Raw genomic sequence first — 20,642 nt, forward strand, 5'->3', positions numbered from 1 at the left:
TTTTAAGATTTTATTTATTTATTTGACAGAGAGAGAGACAGCCAGCGAGAGAGGGAACACAAGCAGGGGGAGTGGGAGAGGAAGAAGCAGGCTCATAGCAGAGGAGCCTGATGTGGGGCTCGATCCCAGAACGCCGGGATCACGCCCTGAGCCGAAGGCAGACGCCTAACGACTGTGCCACCCAGGCGCCCCAGTGTGGATATATGTTTTCATTTCATTTGGGTTAGACCTAGGATTGGAATTGCTGGCTCCTAGAGTATCTCTGTGTAACTTTCTGAGGAACTTGCAAACTGGTTTCCACGGCGGCTGCCCGTTTTACATTCCCACCAGCAGTGTGTGAGGGTTCCAATTTCTCCACACCCTCAGCAACACTTGCACTTTCTGTCTGTGTGTGTGTGTTTCACTATAGCACCCTAGTGAGTGTGGAGTGGTAGCTCGTGGCAGTTTTGATCTTCAGTTCCCTAATGACAACTGATATTGAGCACCTTTTCATGTGCTTATCGGCCATTTTGTACATCCTCTTTGGAGGGACATTTATTCCAGTCCTTTGCCTGATTTTAACGGGCTTATTTGTCATTTTGTTGGTGTAAGAGTTCCGATCTGTATTCTGATATGCTATATTTGTATATTCTGGATACTAGACCCTTGTCAGGTAAATGATTTGAGAGTATTTGTTCCCATTCTGGAGTTCTCTTTTTGCTTTCATAACAGTATCCTTTAATACACGAAAGTTTTTAAATTTGATAAAGTCCAATTTATTTATGTATTTATTTATTTTTGGTTGCTTGTGCTATAGGTATCCAGTAGAGAGCCTAATTTTTACTGGCTGCATATTTCATAATATGTCTGTATACCATATGTACTTAAAAACCTCATATTGTACGTCTGAGTTTCCAGTTTTTTTTTTTTTTTAAAGATTTTATTTATTTATTTGACAGAGATAGAGACAGCCAGCGAGAGAGGGAGCACAAGCAGGGGGAGTGGGAGAGGAAGAAGCAGGCTCATAGCGGAGGAGCCTGACGTGGGGCTCGATCCCATAACGCCGGGATCACGCCCTGAGCCGAAGGCAGACGCTTAACCGCTGTGCCACCCAGGCGCCCCTGAGTTTCCAGTTTTTTACCAGTGATGCTATTCTTCTGAATTCAGTATACATAAATATTTCATTATATCTTTAATTAATTATTTCCATATAGATGGATTCCTAAAAATGGATCTAAAGGCATAAATGTTAAAAAATTGTTTTCTTCTATTATGGACTTCTCATTCTTTTTTTATTTATCTATAATTATACAACTGATATGTAAACATTCTGGTAAAACATTCAGACAGTACACATAGAGTATATCCTTCCCAACCCCCCCAAATTCTCATGTCTCCCTCCAGAGACACTTTTTATGGCTCTAGATGAGCAGATTACCTACCGCATTACTTTTCTGAAGGATTTTTACCAATTTATACTTTTATCAGCACTGTGTGGGCACCTGTCTCAATGCTCCCTCCCTTGCATTATGAATACAGGTAATATTTTTATAATAATAGCTAACATTGAGCCTTTACTGTTGACAGGAACTTTGCTAAAACAATTCAGATGCATTATCCCATTTCGTCTTCTCACACACACACAAAAACTGTAAAGACATTAATGTCACAGTGATCAAGGTGACTTGCCCAAGGTCACTGAGTAAGTGTTTGAGTTAGGCGTGAAACTGAAGTCTGCCAAATCAGAGTGCGTGGTCTAAACCTACTGCTTCTCAATTAAATATTATCATTGCAAAATTTTTCCAATTCGATCGCCCCAAAATAGTGTTAATGTTTTAATTTGCATTTCTCTAATTATTCATAAGGGTGAACTTTTTAAATCCGTTTGATTTTTTAATTTCTTTTGTGAATTTTTTTTGTCCATTTAAAAAAAATTTTTAAATGTTAATTTGTTTTCTTTGTTGATTTGTATGATCTTTCTATTCTCATATTAACCACTTATTTTTCACTTCATATGACACGTTTATCATTTATCTTATAGTTTTGTTGACACTGTTTTTTGGATGTTTATGTTTTTATGTAATCACATCTATTGATTATTTGTGAATTTCTCCTGTTTCCTTTATGCGTAAAAAGGCCTTCTCCATCATGACCTCAGTTACATATTCATTAAATATGTTATCTTTAAGTATCTTAAATAGTCACTTTAAAAAATGTGGTTTTTCTTTCTTTTGTTCTAGTTAAGTCACAAATCTACCTTACAGTTCTAATGACGGGAATTTGCAATCATATATTCCCTGAGACACTTTTGGGCAGTTTTCTGGCTTGAGGTTGATAATTATTTTTTCATTGAAAGAGCTATCAGTGGTTGATATTTAATCAACATTCAAAGAAAAAAAATAGTAAATGTGCTAACACACCTAGCGCTGGTGGCTGCCAGTCTATGAGATACCGAGGAAGCCCTCCCCATTGAGCCCCTCCCCTGTTGGGTATACTTAGGAGTTTGGTATTTTGGTTCAAGTGCTGGCTTGAAAAACCCAGAAATCTGGGTCCTGGGTTTGGCCCTGCCATTATCCAGGTACATGACTTGGCAGGTCACTTAATTTCTGTCAGTTTTTTCATCTCTAAAATGATAGGCCTGAATTACATAGTCTCTAAGGATAATTTTAGTTGCAAAATTCCCTGATTTTTATTATCCTTCTGATCAAGAGTCATTTCACGTACGTGTGGTATTGATAAATATTTTTTAAAAAGTTGTCATTAGTGATGTGTGGCGGAGTGGCTGAAGGGACGCAGAGTGACAGATAACGGACGTGCATGGGAGTGGGAAGTGGGTGAGGAACAGGGAGAAAGAACGGGAGTGAGGACTGAATCTGGTATTGGCCAGGGGAAGTTAGAGGGTGGCTAAGTTTGACGTGAGCTGAGAGCTTCAGTGGGTGAAGCTCCTTGCAGGAGGGGTAGTTCTAATCTGACAGATGTTCGGAGCACTGAGTGGCAAGCCTGTGGGCAGGGGCGACAGGAAGGCGCTGCTTGCATTCTGAGAGAGACTGAAAACTCAGCCCACGGTCAGTGCTACTAAATACCTGTGCAAGCTTACCTCAGAGACCAAGCCGAGTCCAGCTCTTTCAAAAGAGAGACTGGAGCCACAGAAGAGTCCAGGTGATAGAAGGGACACAACAGAGCCTTGAGGTGCCTGTGTAGTGTGCATTGACACTCAGACTCTCCCTGCCCAGGTGAAGACAGATGCCCCAAGTTTCCACTGAAGGTTGGTGGCATACAATCTCGCCTGATGATACTTGACCTCACTGCTAGAAGTTTTTCACACGTAACTGTAAAGAGTAGGCCTATTTCACTAATAAATTCACTTTCTGATTTCTACTTCTTATGAGTTTAGACGGTGTTATCGAACCTCCAAAGTCCAATTAACTGTGAGACTTTTATAGGATGGTGTGTTGTATCTGCAGGGTTGACAACTAGACCTTTTGGCAAATTAAGTTCAAGCCATCAAGGGAAGTCTCTTGGCAGCCAGCCAGCCTGTTCCAGCGGCACTCTTTCCAGATACACATCTCCATCCATCTTTCAGCAGAGACCAGCAAAAGAAATAAGGCATCTCAAATGCAGGTGCTCCTGTCAGGCCAGCCAGCAGCCATCTCTGTGGAGAGCGGTTGAGGAATGCTAACACTGAACCCAGAAATTCTGTCAAGACTAAGGTAGTAATTAAGGACAGGGAGCCGGCAGATCTGCATTTGAACTGTGCTCAGACTTATTAGCTGTATGGTCTTGGGCATAACCTGTTAGACGTTAGTTTCCTCATCTGTACATTAGGGGTAATAATGGTATCTATCTCATAGGGATGTTAGGGAAATCGAATGGAAAAGTGTATGGACAGTGCTTACTTAGCACAGTGCTGAACGTTATTACCCTCATGGAGCAGTTGATGACCTTGCCAAAGGCATTCAAGAGATTCAGGCATTGGAAAAGAGCAGAGACCAGTGGATTGAGCAATAAGGATGATTTAATCACCTCTTATTCACCCTGTTGCTGAGGGAAGAATTCCTACCCTAGGGTTATAGGGATGGGTGAACACACAACACTGGACACTGGCGGGTGAGACTGACCACAGCTTTTACGTCACATATACCCGCAGCCCCAGAGGAGGACACAGTTTGCTACTCTGGGCCACATGGGGTTGCCCTCAGGAGCAGAGTGAACAATCAGGGGCCGTGGGAGGCAGGCTTTGTAGTATCAAAAGGGTGGGGTGCTGGTTTCTGCTGGGGGATGATTGGCTTGCTAGAATAATCTTGAGTGCTGATAAGGAACTGAAACCCACTACCCAGGGATGAACAGGACCTGGACCTTAGTCCCTTTGATAAGGAGGATTGTTTGGCTCAGGGACCTTGTCCACCAGAGCAGAGTGGATAGTAGAATTTGTAATTCGGTCATTTGAGGCCTTCCTGATTTTACCAGATGGCAAGGCAGCACATAATATTGAGCCTTGATTTTAGACTTTGTGCCTCAAAAGAGAATGCAGGCCTTGAAATGCCGTTCAATACAGCTGTCGGGAACACTGGGTAGAGGGCTATGGAAGACAAATGGTGTAGTGGCTGGAAAGGAAATACCACAGTAGTTCATAGGTAGTGTCATAAGCTGAGATCTCTTGTTTTCAGTTCAGCATCCATTCATAGATTGGCCTTACCATCCGAGGCCCTTCCAAGGCTTAACCAGGTTCAGTTGACCACGTTAGATCAGGAGCAGTTTGACCTCTAGTTACTTTGGCATCAGCCGGGGAAGCCGGATTAACCCCAGAAGACCAGATTGCTGAAATGCATTCTACAGGAACTGGGGTTGGTGCCAGGCCATAGAGCTGTTCACCTCAGGCATGGTTATTGGAGTCTTCCATATTTTGTAGGTTTTATTCCCAGAGCTATTATGGAGTTTGTTTTCCTGACTGGCGCCAAAGGTGGGTGCCAAAGGGAAGGATTTGAAGATGACTTGAGATGTTTTAGAGGTGAAAGTTTGCTTAAGATGTAATTTGATATAAAAAAAGTGATTGGAGAACAATGTTGTATAGTGCTTTGTTCCTCAGAGAGGGTTCCTGGACGGACAGTATCCATATCACCTGGAGTTTATTAGAAATGCAGAATTCAGGCCCCACCCCAGAACTTCTGGATCAGATTCTTTTCTTTCGACAGGATCCCAGGTAAGAAACCTTTCTAGTGGATAGAGGGGCAAGAGCTTTAGGTCAGGCAGACTGGATTAAGATCTCAATTCCTCTACTAATCTGCTGAATGGTCTTGGGCCTATTCCTTAACCTTTGTACTATTAGGACTCACTGTAAGTTGGGTTTCCCTATCTTTCTGGATTGTTAGTATTAAAGGAGGTAGCATTTAAAGTACTTAGAAACATAGTAAGGTACTTAATTATTAGTAGTTCTTATTGTTTAATAAACAATATTTTATATAATTTGACAGAATATGGAAAGAAAGAGCAGGATATCATTAGGGGTAACTCTGTCATGAGGCATGAGTTGATAATTGAGAAAAATACGGTCTCCTAAACTGATGGGGCAGTGGATGTGGTTGGCTCACTAACCAGTTCCCTCAGGGTGAGACTAAGTGTACTTGTTAAGTAACCAAGAGTTGACAGCTAAGCTCTTAATGGCCGCTGAACTATTGGAAGGGAAAATTCTCTGCAGAAGTGGTAGCTAAGTCTTGGCATCCAGCAAGGCCTTCACATTGTAGAAGACAGAACAATGGCTTGAGAATTGAGACTTGGGCTTACTTCTGCCCCTTGGTAACTCATTACTCTTAACCAGACATTTAACATCTCTGAGCCTTAGTCTTCATCTGTAAAACAAAGATAAATGGGATGAGGTGTAAATCCCAGTACACAAGCAAGGGATTATCATCTCCATGTCACCCTTACTTGGTGTCTTCCATATCGATCACTAGACAGCATCCAAAGCCCCAGAGGTGAATTTTATACTTGATGCCAACAGCCACTTGAGAATCTTCACTCTTGGGGTTCTTCGGAGCTATTCAGGTTACTTGGATTTCCCAGTGACCAGAGCGTACCTTAGGAAAGCACATAGGCCATTCAGGTATTGCTATAAATCTCAAGGACTAGAACTGTAGGAGACTAGATTGGAATGGAATGGGGATGATGGTGATAATACCGTTAGAAACAACAATGACAACACATATGACAGGATACTACCACGAATCCAGGAGTGCCAAATACGGAAACCTCCATCCCTTACACCGCATGTTACTACCTTTCAGGCCCTCCGTGTAAGAGACAGGACCAAATGACAGCTGCTTTTGAACTTGAGAAATCAGGGCCCACTAAGAGCTGCAGTCACCCTTTTCTGACCTCACCCATCCACCTTGTATTCTCAGAAATAATTGCTAGTGGTTCTCTTTTAACTTAGCTGATTCCTTAGATACCTTACATTTTAAATCATCTTTTTGTGTGTAGCAAATGCCCCATTTCTTGTCTCTGAATGTGTGATCTTTGGTCTAATTATGTTGAGAGTGCCTGTTATTTCACCTGACTCTGGTTGTTTATGAGATACTAAATAGCCATGGGGTTAAAGCCGACTCAGATCAAAGAGCAACTCAGCCTCTCAGGACCTCAGTTTCCTCCCTTAAAAAGGGAAGAGATTGGACTTAGGTCATTTGGTCATGCGACAAGAGTACGTGATAGATAAAGTAATGAACTTCTGTTTGCTGAAAGCAATGAATAGGGCTCTTCAAGGTCTCTTCCAGCTCTCTGGTTCCAGCAGAGCCCAGGCATCAAGGTAGAAGTAAAGATTTTATTCAGGAGAAAGGGATTATCAACAGCAACACACACACACACATACACACACACACACACACACAGAAAAAAAACTTTGAACAGATAAGGTTGCATTGAGCCAGACCATAAGAGGTCTCAGACCATGAGATAGATGTGCCCAAAGGAGAGTGCAGAATTGTTAGGGCAACTAGAATCGAGGACCCTTGATTAAGTAATAGAATGGCTTTTCTCTCTTGGATGTTGGAACACACAAATCCAGGCAGAGGTGGGCCCAACTTCTCCATGGAACTCCATAATATAGGATGTCTAAGGCAACAACCTGTATAGACAGCCAGTATAGACGACATAATGGAGGAGTCCTGTTCTTCCTTTCCATTGCTAGCCACTTAGTAGTCCAGTCCTCCCGTCACTGGGAGAGCTCTGCTTTAATTGTGCTATTCCTGCTCCAGAAGCTCCTCCCTCAAAGCAAGAGGAAGTTCCTCTGCTCATTTTCTGGCCTCCCTAACCTAGGTAGCCTTGTGCTCTGCCCTTCCTCTTCCGTGAGTGTTTTTGGAGACCCACCTTAGCCAGCCCGATGTCCACAATAATGATGGCAGCTAGTTACTGGATGTCCTCCTAGAGCCGGGTGCAGTGCCAGTGTCCTGGATTTCCAGCACACATGCCAGGTATGCCTCTCCTGGAACTGAGCTCGTGGCTCTTCCTCTGTCTGGAGTTCTTTACCTTTCACCCTGGCCTGTTGGGAGTCGTACCTCACTTGTGTTTACTAGCTGTAGCTCTTGCCTTTTCCTTGCCACTCCCTGCGATCAGTCTGTCTGTCTGTCTTGTCTCTTATGGATTGAGTCCTTTTAAGAGATCTGCTTTCAATCATTCTAGCATTGGGTCAACTTTATTACCAGCTCCCTGTGGACAAAGCACTTAGCAATGTGCTGAGTAAATAATAGGCAAATGACCCATAATTAGGAATTGGATGACATGTGTATAATAATTGAGAACACTGGGTCCAGTTCCTTAGGTGCAAAGAAGAGCTTCCTACTCTCCGGTAGTGATAGCAAAGGCCTTTGTTTGAGTGCTTTGCTAAGGACATCACCTGCACTTAACGGATTTCTGAGCATCTATTTTATTTAATTAAGCAGTGCGTATTGAGAGTAAGTCTTCAGTGTTGTATTCCTCCTTATTCATTAAAGGGATTCCATGTTTCCTACGAACTATGACTTAGTTCTCATTTTTGCTTTTTCTGGTTTTTCTCTTGTTTCTTTTTAACTTTCAAGTCCTTTTTGGAAGTAGACAGAATAAAAATTTAAATAAATAAATAAATAAATAAATAAATAAATAAATAAATATTCTTTGTGCTCCTTTTAGAAAGCTGGCCTAGTTTCCACTTTGTGTTGAATTCCCATTTGTGTTTTGGGTCATTATGCAGCACTTGGTTCAGCCAATTAAGTTTTTTCTTTCTAAGTATCTTTATTCTATATCAGTATAGTCTTTTCTTGAGGCTTTAATATTGTTCCTTTGAGTAACATCCATCTTTCTGGTGCTCTTTTGTTGCTTAAATGTTCTTCCTTTGGGACCTTTGACAATTTTCCCAAGCCTAGCAATTTCAGTAAGTGCTTAATAACATAATTTAGGTCGCCTCTACACAAGAATCTACGGGACTTCACTTAGAAATTCCGACGTGCAGTGTTCTAACTCTGAAAGGTACACTTTCACGACATTGTATCTAATGCTGTATTCTCTCTCCTCAGTTTAACTTCCCTACGAAGGGAATTAGGGGAAACAGTAAAATATGTTAGAGGCTCTTACATTTTAGTTGAGAGATCAGCAAAGTATAGTTTAATCTCTATAGTACATTTCAGTAGCCCCCAAATCACCAGTGTATCCCTCATGATTACATATTAGATTTATTTAATAACAGTACTCTGTACCTGAAAGTGGTCTACAAAGATTATCTAGTTTGTGTATTTACAGATAGATACTTCAGCTGTCAAGTCAGATGGCTAGTTGCAAAACTATTTAATGAGGATGATTCACAGTCTCTAGAAATAATAACTACCACATGTAGTAGTTTCTGTGTGCCAGGTACCGCTTTACGTGTAAACACGCCCACTCGTTAATTCTCTTATAAGTAACATATAGCTGACTTTTTAAAAACCCAATCAAAGAACCTCTCTGCCTTTTAAAGATTTATTTATTTATTTTAGAGACATGTAGAGAGCACGCATGTGTGCGAGCTGAACACAAAGCCTGACGCAGGGCTTGGTCATGATCATGACTGAGATCATGCGACCTGAGCTGAAACCAAGAGTTGGACACTTAACTGACTGTGTCACCCAGGGGCCCCATCTCTGCCTTTTAACAAGAAAGTTCAGTCTGTTTATTGTGATTACTAAAACATTTGGAGTTATTTCTGCCGTCTTCGGTTGTTTTCTATTTAATGCGATTTTCTTTTGCCTTTCTTTTTTCCTTTTCTCACTTGCTGTTGGATTAATCACATTTTCTTTATTTTCTTCTGTACGCCCTGTTTGCAAATATTTATCTTGCTTCTATTTGCCTGCGTCCTTACCTGTTAATATACATACTTCATTTAGGCTAAAGGCTAAAGTCAGTCATTGTTTCTGTCATCCTCTTGACTCTTGGAACACCCTGACTCTGGTCTCCTCTCATCTTCCATGTTGTTGTTGATTGTTAATTTCAGAGGGGCGTTGAACTTCTGCGAATACAGACTTTAGAGCCTGGCTGCCTGAGTTTGGACCCCAGCTCTGCCACACATTAGTGTAAACCCTAGGTAAGTTAGGTAACCTCTTTGTGCCACAGTTTTTTTAATCTGTAAAAGGTGGATAATAAGAGTACCTACTCCGTAGAGTTGTTGAAAGGATTAAATGAGTTAATATACGCAAAACATTTAGGCCAGTGCTTGGCACATAGTGAGCTTTCAGTAAGCGCTGGCTACTGTGGTTGTCATTATTCCATTTTGTTTTTAACCTCCCCTTCCAGTACCTATTTTTAAACAGTGCATTTTAAGTATACCAACACATTTCTTAATTTCTTTTTTATTGAGATACAATGAACAACTGAGCTTAGGTGTAACAACTGAGCTTAGGTGTTGTATTTGAAGAGGTTTGACAAATACCTACTCTTTAAACACCACCCAAAATAAGATGTAGAACATTTCCATTTCCCAGAAAGTTCTTTTGTGTCTCTTTCCATTCACTTCCCTTCCTTACACCATCCCCACAACTATCTGATTCTTATCGCCATAAATTAGTTTTACCTGTATTTCTGTTTCCTGTAAGTTGAGTCCTATATGTGTACTTTTTGTGCCTGGCTTCTTTGACTTAACATAATAGTTTTAAGGTTTATCCATGTTGTTGCATCTATTGGCAGTTTATTCTGTATTATAAGAAACCTCCACATAGTTCTCCGAGGTAGTTGTACCATTTTACTCTTCTACCAGCAGTGTGTGAGAATTCCAGTCACTCCACATCCTCGCCAGCGTCGATGTTGTCAGTGTTTCTGATTTTAACTTTTCCAGAGGATTTGTTTAGCAGTTTCTTTGCTTGCCACTTGCTATTTCTTCTTATGTTCTATCTTTTTTTTTTTTTTTTTTTCTGGTTCAGTTTCCTTCTTAAAGTAATTCTTCCAGTGATAGTCTGTGTCTGTTTGAAGATAATTTTATTTCAATCTGGATATTGATACTGGATTGTTATTTTCCTTAATATTCAAAAACCGTTCTTGCATTTTCCTCTGGCATCTGTTGTTATTAAATAGAAAGTCTGTATCAGTCCAGTTGTCATTCTTTTGTAAGTAATGTCTTTTCTCATGGTTTCCTTACAACTTCCTTTTCTCCATGTTGTTAATATTTTGAAGTTTTCTTCTGAAGACTTGTGTTTGTCTTTAATTCTAGAATATTCTCAAAAATTATATCTTGAAATTGCTTCTCCTACACATTTTCCATTGTTCCATCTGGAACACCTTCTCTGTCTTCTGTGTCCTTTAATTTCCCTTTCATATTTCTGTTTTTATAAACTCTGCTACCTTCTGAGTAATTTTCTCAGACTTCTCTTCTTAACCACTAATTTTTTCTTTAGCTGTATCTAGTCTATTTAATTTATCAATGGATGAATGTCAGTTACTTAATTTTTTGTAACTAGAAGTTCTTTTACACATCTGACTCTCCTTTTTCCATATTATCTTGTTCTTTGATTTTGACTTCCTTCACTTTGCCTGTTTATTAAAATGAAATATAATTAATTTATAGCATTTTTCATAGTATTCTATTATTTTTATGGTTTTCAGTTCTTGGGGGCTGCTATCTGTGCTGATTCCTGCATTTAATGATTTTCCTTCTGATGATTCTGCATCTCCTCCTCATGTGACTTTTCAGTTTTACTTTTTGTCTTTTGGGGGTGGTGCAGGGAGGAGCCCCTCATCTGTGACGCTCTGGGATTTCTCGGTCTGGACAAGGCTCCCCTTGTTCGATTTTATTTTTCTTTCTCACCTCCAACACCTACTCTCATTCCCCTCCCAAACTATAGGCACCCACTCTAATGTATTTGATATAAAGTCTTTGGCTACCAGTGTGGCTTTATCAAATATATAGTATTGCTTTGATTATGTGTTTTTAACATATGTAAATGCTATTATGCTTTAGATCTCATTGTGGTTGTTATTTTTTCATTCAACACTGGGTATCTATCCATGTTTCTGTCTTAGTAGCTAGTTGTTGCTTCTTTCTAATGCACTGTTTTCCATAGTATACCTCCCGTACATTTACTTATATTCTTTCAGTGATGGACATCTAAATTGCCTTTGATCTTCCTGCTACTAAAAACAATGCCCCAGTGATCCTTCTGGCCATGCTTCCTTATGGACCCATGTAAGAATTTTTCTAGGATATGTATGCAGGAGTATGATTACTGGATCACAAGGCGTATATATACAGAAAATTTCACTAAATATTAGAATGTTTTTCAGAACAGCTATATCAATTTATATATGCACCAGAACAGCTATATCAATTTATATATAGATTCAAACTCAAGTTCTACCATGTGTTACAGTGAGAGCTCGGAGAAATTACTCAACCTCTCTGGGCCTTAGTCTCTTCATCAGTAAAAGGGGATAATTACATCATCTGCCTCGTCAGGTTGTTAAGAGGGCAAAATGAATTGATATATGTAAAGCATATTCCTGAATACAATAAACACTTCCTGAATATAATAATCATCAGATAAATGCTAGCTGCCATTATTTTTCTTTAAGATTTTATTTATTTATTAGAGAGCACGAGCAGGGCAGAGGGAGAGAGGGAGAAGCAGATTCCCCGGAGAGCAGGGAGCCCGATCTGGGCTCGATCTCAGGACCCTGGGATCATGACCCGAGCCAAAGGCAGACACTTAACCAGCCGAGCCACCCAAGTGCCTCTATTACTCCTATTATAACAACTACTATTACTACTTGTCGATTAATTAAAAGTAAGCTTTTCCTTCTCTGAATTGCCTGATTACATCATTTGCTCCATTTTAATTTTTTTCTCTAGATTTGCAGGAATTTCTTATGTCTTTTAGGTATTAATTCTGCGTTGCCTTTAAACTGCACAATATTATCTCCTGATTTTACCATTTGTCCATTGTCTGTTAGTCATGTCTTTGATAGAAACCTTTACTGTCACTGCAGTCAGATTCATCATTTCCCCGTTTTTTGGCATTTGAGGCATTGTTTAAGAAGTTTCCCTACCCCTGCTTCAAAGACACCTTCTGACATTTTCTACTGTCAGCCTTTATAGATTTACCTTTCACATTTGTGTTTTCCTCATACGGTTTGTAATAGTGAGCTCTGTTCTATGTTTCTCTTCTTCACTGTGTGAGTCTCTGTGCCTTGGGTTGTGAAAGTACTCTGGTTTTTTTCTGCTGCATGCCGAAGACCCGGTTTTGTGTTAATTTCTCAGCTCAGGATTCCTGTATGATACAAATTTGCATACCTACACATGCCTCTGAATGGCATAGGCCTACATTTTAGATTTCTTGTGGGTGCCTTTTCCTCTTCTTAAGGCCTAGATAATTAACAACTTTTATTGCTCCTTCCCTGAGCCAGTGAGCAGAGATTTTTCAGACTGCATATCAAAGAAGGTAGGTATTTGAGGCTCTGGGCTTTGTGCAAGGGTCTCAGTTTCAACTCGCCCACCTTCTACCTGCCTGGAGCTGTATTTCTAGGCTCCATGTGAGAATTAATGCTTTTTCCTCCAAGCCCAGGGCCTGTATTGGAGTTTGAAACCCCTGTGGGCCACCATGGTCTCAACACCCACTTAATGTTCCAGTTTTGATTTTGATGTCTCTTTCATTTTAGGTGCCTGAGGATTTCCTTTTTTTTTTTTTTTTTTTTTTAAGCTTGACTGTATATTTTAAAAGCATTTTTTAAATGTTTTACCAGCATTTCTGTATGAAGTAGGAGAAAAGGTCCATTTACATCAGCTTGGCGGGCCATTTTGCCAAAAGTTTGCTCTTCAATCAGTATTTCTATTAATCTTAGTAAAATTTCAACTTTCAGCTTTGCCAGCTTACATTCATTGAATAGCCCTTGATCACCCTTGAAAGTTTTCTGCCTTACCTGTCTCCATTCTCCCTTTACTGCAAGTTTATAACCATGTTTTTAATATCTGTGTATTGGTAAGCCATGTAACTCAGTACAGTTTTTTTGAACCTTGCTCAGTTGCTTATTCTGCTACAGTTATTCTGTTATTTCCCCATCTAATTTATTTTTCTTAAAGATTTTATTTATTTATTTCAGAGAGAGAGAGTGTGCACACAAGCATGAGCCAGGGGAGGGGCAGAGGGAGAAGCAGACTCCCTGCTGAGCAGGGAGCTGGATGCCGGGCTTGATTTGGGGCTCCATCCCAGGACCCTAGGATCATGACCTGAGCTGAAGGCAGCTGCTTAACTAACTGACTGAACCACCCCGGCATCCCCCCATCTAATTTATTAACAAAAACATGAAATAGTTCTGACCCCCAAGGTTCTGTAGTTAATGCTCAAAATACCTACCTCTGGATCATTGCTAGATCTTTATTTTTTTTTAATCTGATGAAAGATGTAGATAACTTCCCCCAGAAAAATGGCCAAAAAACATCTAAAGTAAATTCGTCCTTAAAATATAATCCCAATCACTTGTTTCATATTAATAAGAATATTTAAAAAGATCTAATGTATGTCCAGATAAGTCTTTTGATTTATTGAATTCATTCATACGGCTTCTCTTAGGGGAAAAAATCACATTCTACTGATACAATTCATTCTTTAGAAAAACTTTAGTGCCTGTTTATTAGTTTATGCTTTGTGTTATTTGCAAATTGAATTCTTATTCCGATTTTTTCCTCAGTTACTAAAATAAGTTAATTTACAAATTTTAAGAATTATCTTCTTTTTAAAAAAGATAGTCCCTACTTTTGTCTGTTTAAATCTTACAGAATCTTTTTTGTTTTGTTTTGTTTTCCACCAGCAGCAGGAGATAAGAATTCCAGGCCTGCCCCTGCCACTGCTGTTAGTGTAAGTATAGCAAGTTGGTAGCTCCTAGGCTGCAGTTTATTTGTTTTTCAAAAGTACGCATTTTTATAGTACGGGTATTAAGACAAACAGTAGGGCTAGATGTTCTCAAAGATATTCTGAATAAACTAAAAATATTACATGAATTCATGAATGTTCCATAGTATTAAATACCGTGGTATAGATGGGGCTTGGGGTGATGAGAACTGAAAACCTTACGTTCATTTTATGAAGTTTCATGAATAAGTGAACTTTGTTTTTTAGAGCAGTTTTAGTTTATGGCAAGATTGGGAGTACACGGAAGCCTCTCCCACTACCCCACAAAACAGTGGTATGTTTGTCACAATCAGTGAACCTACACTGACATACCGTTGTCACTCAAAGCCCATTGTTTTTATTAGGGTACACTTTCCGTATTGTACATTCTATGGATTTGGACAATGTATGATACATGCATCCACCATTGTGGTATCATGAAGAATAATTTCACTGCCCTGAAAATCCTCTGTTCCTCACCTATTTATCCCTGCCTTTCTTTAGCCACTGACAACCACTGATCTTTTGGCTGTCTCCATAGTTTTGCCTTTTCTAGAATGTCATATAGTTGGATTCAGTCAGTATGTAGCCTTTTCAGATTGACTTATTTTACTGAGCAGTATGCATTTACGTTTCCTCCATGTCATTCTTTGGCTTGTTAGCTCATTTCTTTTTAGCGTAGAATAATATTCTGTTATCTGGATGTACCACAGTTTATCCATTTACCTACCGAAAGACATTTTGATTGCTTCCAAGTGTTGGCAATTACTACTAGAGCTGCTATAAATATCTGTGTGCATGTTTTTGTGTAGACGGTTCATTTGGGTAAATATCAAGAGCACCATTGTTGGAACATATGGTAAGGATATGTTTAGTTTTGTAAGAAACTGCTAATCTGTCTTCCAAAGCAGCTGTACCGTTTTGCATTCTCATTAGCAATAAATAGGAGTTCCTGTTACTATAAATCCTCACTGCATTTGGTATTGTCAGTGTTGTGGATTTGGCCATTGTAATGGGTTGCTTTAATTTGCAATTCTCTTATGACATATGTTGAACATTTTTTATCCCTTTTATACTTGCTATCTGTATCTCTTTTTTGGTGAGATGTCTGTTAAGGTTTGGTGCATTTTTGATTCAGGTTGTTTGTTTTCTTCCTGTTGAGTTTTAAGAGTTCTTTGTATATTTTGGATAGTAGCCCTTTAATAGATATGTCTTTTCCAAATATTTTATCCCAGTCTGTGGCTTGTTTTCTCATTTTGTTGGCATTACCTTTCACAGAACAAAAGTTTTTTAAAATTTTAATGAAATCTAGCTTATCGGTGATTTCGTTTAGGGATAGTGCCCTTGGTGTTGTTTCTGAGAAGTCATCACTGTACTCAAGTTCATTTCAGTTTTCTCCTGTGCTGTTTTCTAGGAGTTTTATAATTTTACATTTCACATTTAGGTCTGTGATCCATTTTGAGTTAATTTGTGAAGGTTTTGAGCTGTGTGTCTGATTCGTTTTTTTACATGTGGATGTCCAGTTGTTCCAGCACCATTTGTTGAGATACTATCTTTGCTGCATTGTATTATCTTTGCTTCTTTGTCAAAGGTCAGTTGACTATTTTTGTGAGCTAATTTATCTGTTCTTTCACCAATGCCATGTTGTCTTGGTTACTATAGCTTTGTAGTAAATCTTGAAGTTGAATAGTGTCCGTCCTCCAACTTTGTTATTCTCCTTCAATACTGAGTTGGCTAATATGCCTCTCCATATATACTTTAGAAACAGTTTGTCAATATCCACAAAATAACTTGCTGAGATTTTGATTAGGATTGTGTTGAATCTATAGATCAAGTTGGGAAAAGTTGAAATTTTGACTGTACTGAGTCTTCTTATCCATGAACATGGAACATCTCACCATTTACTTAGTTTTGCTTTGATATCTCTCGTCAGAGTTTTGTAGTTTTCCTCATATAACTCTTGTACCTATTTTGTTAGACTTATCCACAAGTATTTTTTATATTTCATTTTTAGTTACTAATTGCTAATTTTTAAAAGATTTTTTATTAGAGAGCATGCACACAACTGTAAGTGTGCAATGGGGAGGGGTACAGGGAGAGGGAGACAAAATCTTATGCAGATTCCACACTCAGCATAGAGCCCAATGTGGGGCTCAATCTCATGACCCTGAGATCACAACCGGAGCTGAAACCAAGAGTTGGATGCTAAACTGTGCCACCCAGGCACCCCTTAAATGGTAATGTTTTAACTTCAAGTTCCAGTTCATTACTGATACATAAGAAAGTGGTTAGTGTTTGTATATTTACCTTGTATCCTGCAATCGTTCTGTAATTGCTTATTAGGGTTTTTTTGTTGTTGATTCTTTTGGATTTTCTACATAGACAATCATATCATCTGTGAACAAAGACCGTCTTATTCCTTTCTTCCCAATCTATATACCTTTTATTTCCTTTTCTTGTTTCATTAAGTAGCTAGAACTTCAAATATAATGTTGCAAAGCAATGGTGAGAGGAGACATCCTTACCTTATTCCTGATTTTAGCAAGAAAGCTTCAAGTTTCTGTTAACTATAACATTAACTGTTGGGTTTTTTTGTAGATGTCCTTTATCAAATTGAAGAAGTTTCTCTCTATTCCTAGTTTGCTGAGAGTTTTTTTTTTTTTTTTAATCATAAATGCCTTTTGGATTTTGTCAAGTGTTTTTTCTGCATCTATTGATAAGATAATGTGATTTTTCTTTAGCCTGTTGATGTGATGGTTTACATTTATTGATTTTCAAATGTTGAACCAGCCTTGGATACTTGGGGTAAATCCCACTTGGTCATGGTATATCATTCTTTGTATACATTGTTGGATTTGATTTGCTAATATTTTGTTGAGGATATCTATATCTTGGTTCATGGGAGATGTTGGTCTGTAGTTTTTTTGGTTTTTTTTTTTTCTTATAATGTCTCTGTTTGGTTTTGGTGATAGTGTAATGTTGGCTTCATAGAATGAGTTACAAGTATTCTCTCTGCTTCCATCATCTGGAAGAGACAGTAGATACTTGATGTAATTTCTTCCTTAAATGTTTGGTAGAATTCATCAGTGAACCCACCTGGGCCTGGTGCCTCCAGTATTGGAAAGTTATTAATTGTTGATTCAATATCTTTGATAGATTTAGGTCTTTTCAGATTGTTCTTGTGTGATTTTTGGCAGATTGTGTCTTTCAGAGAATTTATCCATTTCATCATTGTTATCAAGTTTTGTGGGCATAAAGTTGCCCATAATATTTCTTTATTATTCTTTTATTGTGTGTGAAATCTATAGTAATGTCCCATTTTTCATTTCTGTTATGAATGGTTTGTGTCCTCTCTCTCTCTCTCTTTTTTTTTTGTAGTTAGCCTGGCTAGAGGCATATTGATTTTATTGATTTTTTCAAAGAACCAGCTTTTGGTTTCATTGATTTTTCTTTATTTACTCTTTTCAATTTCATTTATTTCTTTGCCTAATCATTTTTTTCTACTGTTTAATTGAAGTTACTTTGTTCTTCTTCTTCTAATATCCCATGATGGAAGCTTAGATTATTGGTTTTAGATCTTTCTTCTTTTCTAATATATGCATTATCTAATATATGCTGTAGCTGTCCCTGTAAGTACTGCTTTCGCTGCATCCCACAAATTTTGATAAGTTGTATTTACCTTTTCATTTAGTTTAGAGCATTTATTTTTAAATTTCTACATCAACATGGGGCTCAAACTCACAACCCCGAAATCAAGAGTCTCCTGCTCCACGGACTGAGCCAGCCAGGCATCCCCTAGTTTTGAATATTTTTAAATTCTTCTTGAGATTTCTTCCTTGACCTCTGTGTTATTTAGAAAACTGTGTGTTTAATCTCCACATATTTGGGATTTTCCAGCTATCTTTTTGTCATTGATTTTTTTTTTTTTTTTAAGATTTTATGTACTTGAGAGAGAGAGCACGAGCAGGGGTAGGGGCAGAGGGAGAGGCATAAGCAGATTCCTTCTTGAGTGGGGAACCTGACACAGGGCTCAACGTCAGGACCCTGAGATCATGACCTGAGCTGAAGGCAGACACTTAACTTACTGAGCCACCCAGGCACCCTGTCATTGATTTTGAGTTCAATTACATTGTTATCTGAGAGCAGAGATTGTGTGATTTCTACTTTTTAAAAAATTTGTTAAGGGTATTTTTTGGCCCAGAATTGGTCTATCTTGGTAATGTTCCGTGTGATCTTGAGAAGAATGTGTGACCTGCTGCTGTTAGATGAAGCAATCTAAAGATGCCCGTTACATCCAGTCGACTAACAGTGCTGTCGGCTTCCACTCTGTTCTTATTGATGTTCTGCCTGTTAGATCTGTCCATTTCTGATAAAGGATGTTTAAAGTCTCCAACTATAATAGTAGATTCATCTAATTCTCTTTGCAGCTCTTTCAGTGTGCCTGTTGTTAGGCATATGCACGTAAGACATTATGTTTTCTTGAAGTATTGACCCCTTTTTCATTATGTAATGCCCCTCTTTATCCCTGATAACTTTGCTTATTTTGAAGTCTGTTCCACCTGAAATTAATATAGCTACCCGTTTTCTTTTAATTAGTATTATCATGATATGTCTTTTATTCATTTATTTTTATTTTTTTGAAGATTTATTCATTTATTTTAGAGGTGGGGGGAGGGGTAGTGGGAGAGAGAGTCCCAGGCAGACTCTGTGCTAAGCTCAGAGCCTGATGTAGGGCTCTATTCCACGACCCTGAGACTATAACCTGAGCTGAAACCATGAGTTGGGTGCTCAACTGACTGCGCCACCCAGGCACCCCTGCATTTACTTTAAATCTGTATGTGTCTTTATATTTGAAGTGGGTTTCTTGTAGACAACATAGAATTGGGTCCTGTTTTGTTTTTGTTTTTGTTTTTTAATCTATTCTGACATCTGCCTTTTAATAGGTGTATTTAGATCATTGATGTTTACAGTGATTATTGGTGATGTTGGGTTTATCTCTGCCATATTTGTTAATGTTGTTTATATGTTGCCCTTGTTCTTTATTCCTGTTTTTGTCTCCACAATTTTTCATTCTTTTGTAGTTTTACTTGAGCAGTTGACATGATTCCTTTTTCACTTCTTTCTTAACATATCGGTTGTATTTCTTCTCAGACTTTTTTTCGTGGTTGCCCTGGAGTTTGCAGTATACGTTTGTAACTAATCCAAGTCCACTTTCAAATGCCACTGTGCCACTTCACAGGTAGTACAAATACCTCATACTAATCAAATACTCCTAATTCTTCCTCCCATTCCTTGTACCATTGCCGTCATTCATTTCACTTATATATACATAAGTATATCTAAACATAAGCAAACATAATCAAATAAATTGTTGCTGTCATTTTGAACAGTTACATGTTACATCAGTTAAGAATTAAAAACAAATTTTTATTTTACCTTTACCTATTCATTCTCCAGTGCTTTTGGTTTTTTAATGTAGATTCAAAGTTCTGTACTTCATGGTTTTCCTTCTCTCTGAAAGACTTCTTTAGTGTTTCTTGCAAGGCAGGTCTAATGGCAACGAAGTCTCTCAGTTTTGCATGTCTGAGAAAGTCTTCCCTTTCACTTTTGAAAGATAATTTTGCAAGGTACAGAATTTTAAGTTGGTTGGGCTTTTTTTTTTTTTTTTCTTCTCAACACTTCAATTATTTTATTCTACTCTCTTGCTACTTGCATGGTTTCTGAGGAGAAATCAGATGTGATTCTTATCTTTGCTCCTCCGGTAAAGTGGGTTTTTCCCTCTTTTTCTGAGATTTTTTTTAAGCTTTCCTTTTTTGTAGTTTGAATATGATATGCCTAAGTGTAATTTTTTTAAAAAGATTTTATTTATTCATTTGACAGAGATAGAGACAGCCAGCGAGAGAGGGAACACAAGCAGGGGGAGTGGGAGAGGAAGAAGCAGGCTTCCAACAGAGGAGCCTGATGCAGTGCTCGATCCCAGAACGCCGGGATCACGCCCTGAGCCAAAGGCAGACACTTAACGACTGCGCCACCCAGGGCCCCCTAAGCATTTATTGTGCTCGGTGTTCGCTGAGCATACTAGACCTGCGGTTTGGTGTCTGACATTGATTTGGGGAAACGCTCAGTCATTATTGCTTCAAATATTGCTTCTGTTCCTTTCTCTTTTGTCTCCATCAGATATCCCCATTTGCATGGATGTTTTACCTTTTGTAGCTGTCCCACAGTTCTTGGATATTCTGTTCTGATTATATCCTCAAACTCGGAGATTCTGTCCTCAACTTTTCCCAGTCTACT

General features: G+C 38.7%; 1 protein-coding gene across 10 annotated transcripts in view; it reads left to right on the forward strand.

The window, feature by feature from the left end:
- Positions 1-20,642, forward strand: part of ZBTB40 (zinc finger and BTB domain containing 40) — a 75,266-nt gene that overhangs the window by 13,612 nt on the left and 41,012 nt on the right. For 2 of the 10 annotated variants that reach the window (XM_026517104.4, XM_048221716.2), the window contains exons 2-3: positions 9,470-9,559; positions 14,269-14,315. The exons of 3 other annotated variants lie outside the window; for them this stretch is intronic. The gene's annotated coding sequence lies outside the window, so the exon portion shown is untranslated. The remainder of the gene's footprint in view (positions 1-9,469; positions 9,560-14,268; positions 14,316-20,642) is intronic. 5 more of the 10 variants (XM_044390617.3, XM_044390620.3, XM_044390618.3 and 2 more) reach the window with 4 other exon arrangements.

This window comes from Ursus arctos, unplaced genomic scaffold, assembly GCF_023065955.2.
Source record: "Ursus arctos isolate Adak ecotype North America unplaced genomic scaffold, UrsArc2.0 scaffold_32, whole genome shotgun sequence".
NCBI lineage: Eukaryota > Metazoa > Chordata > Mammalia > Carnivora > Ursidae > Ursus > Ursus arctos.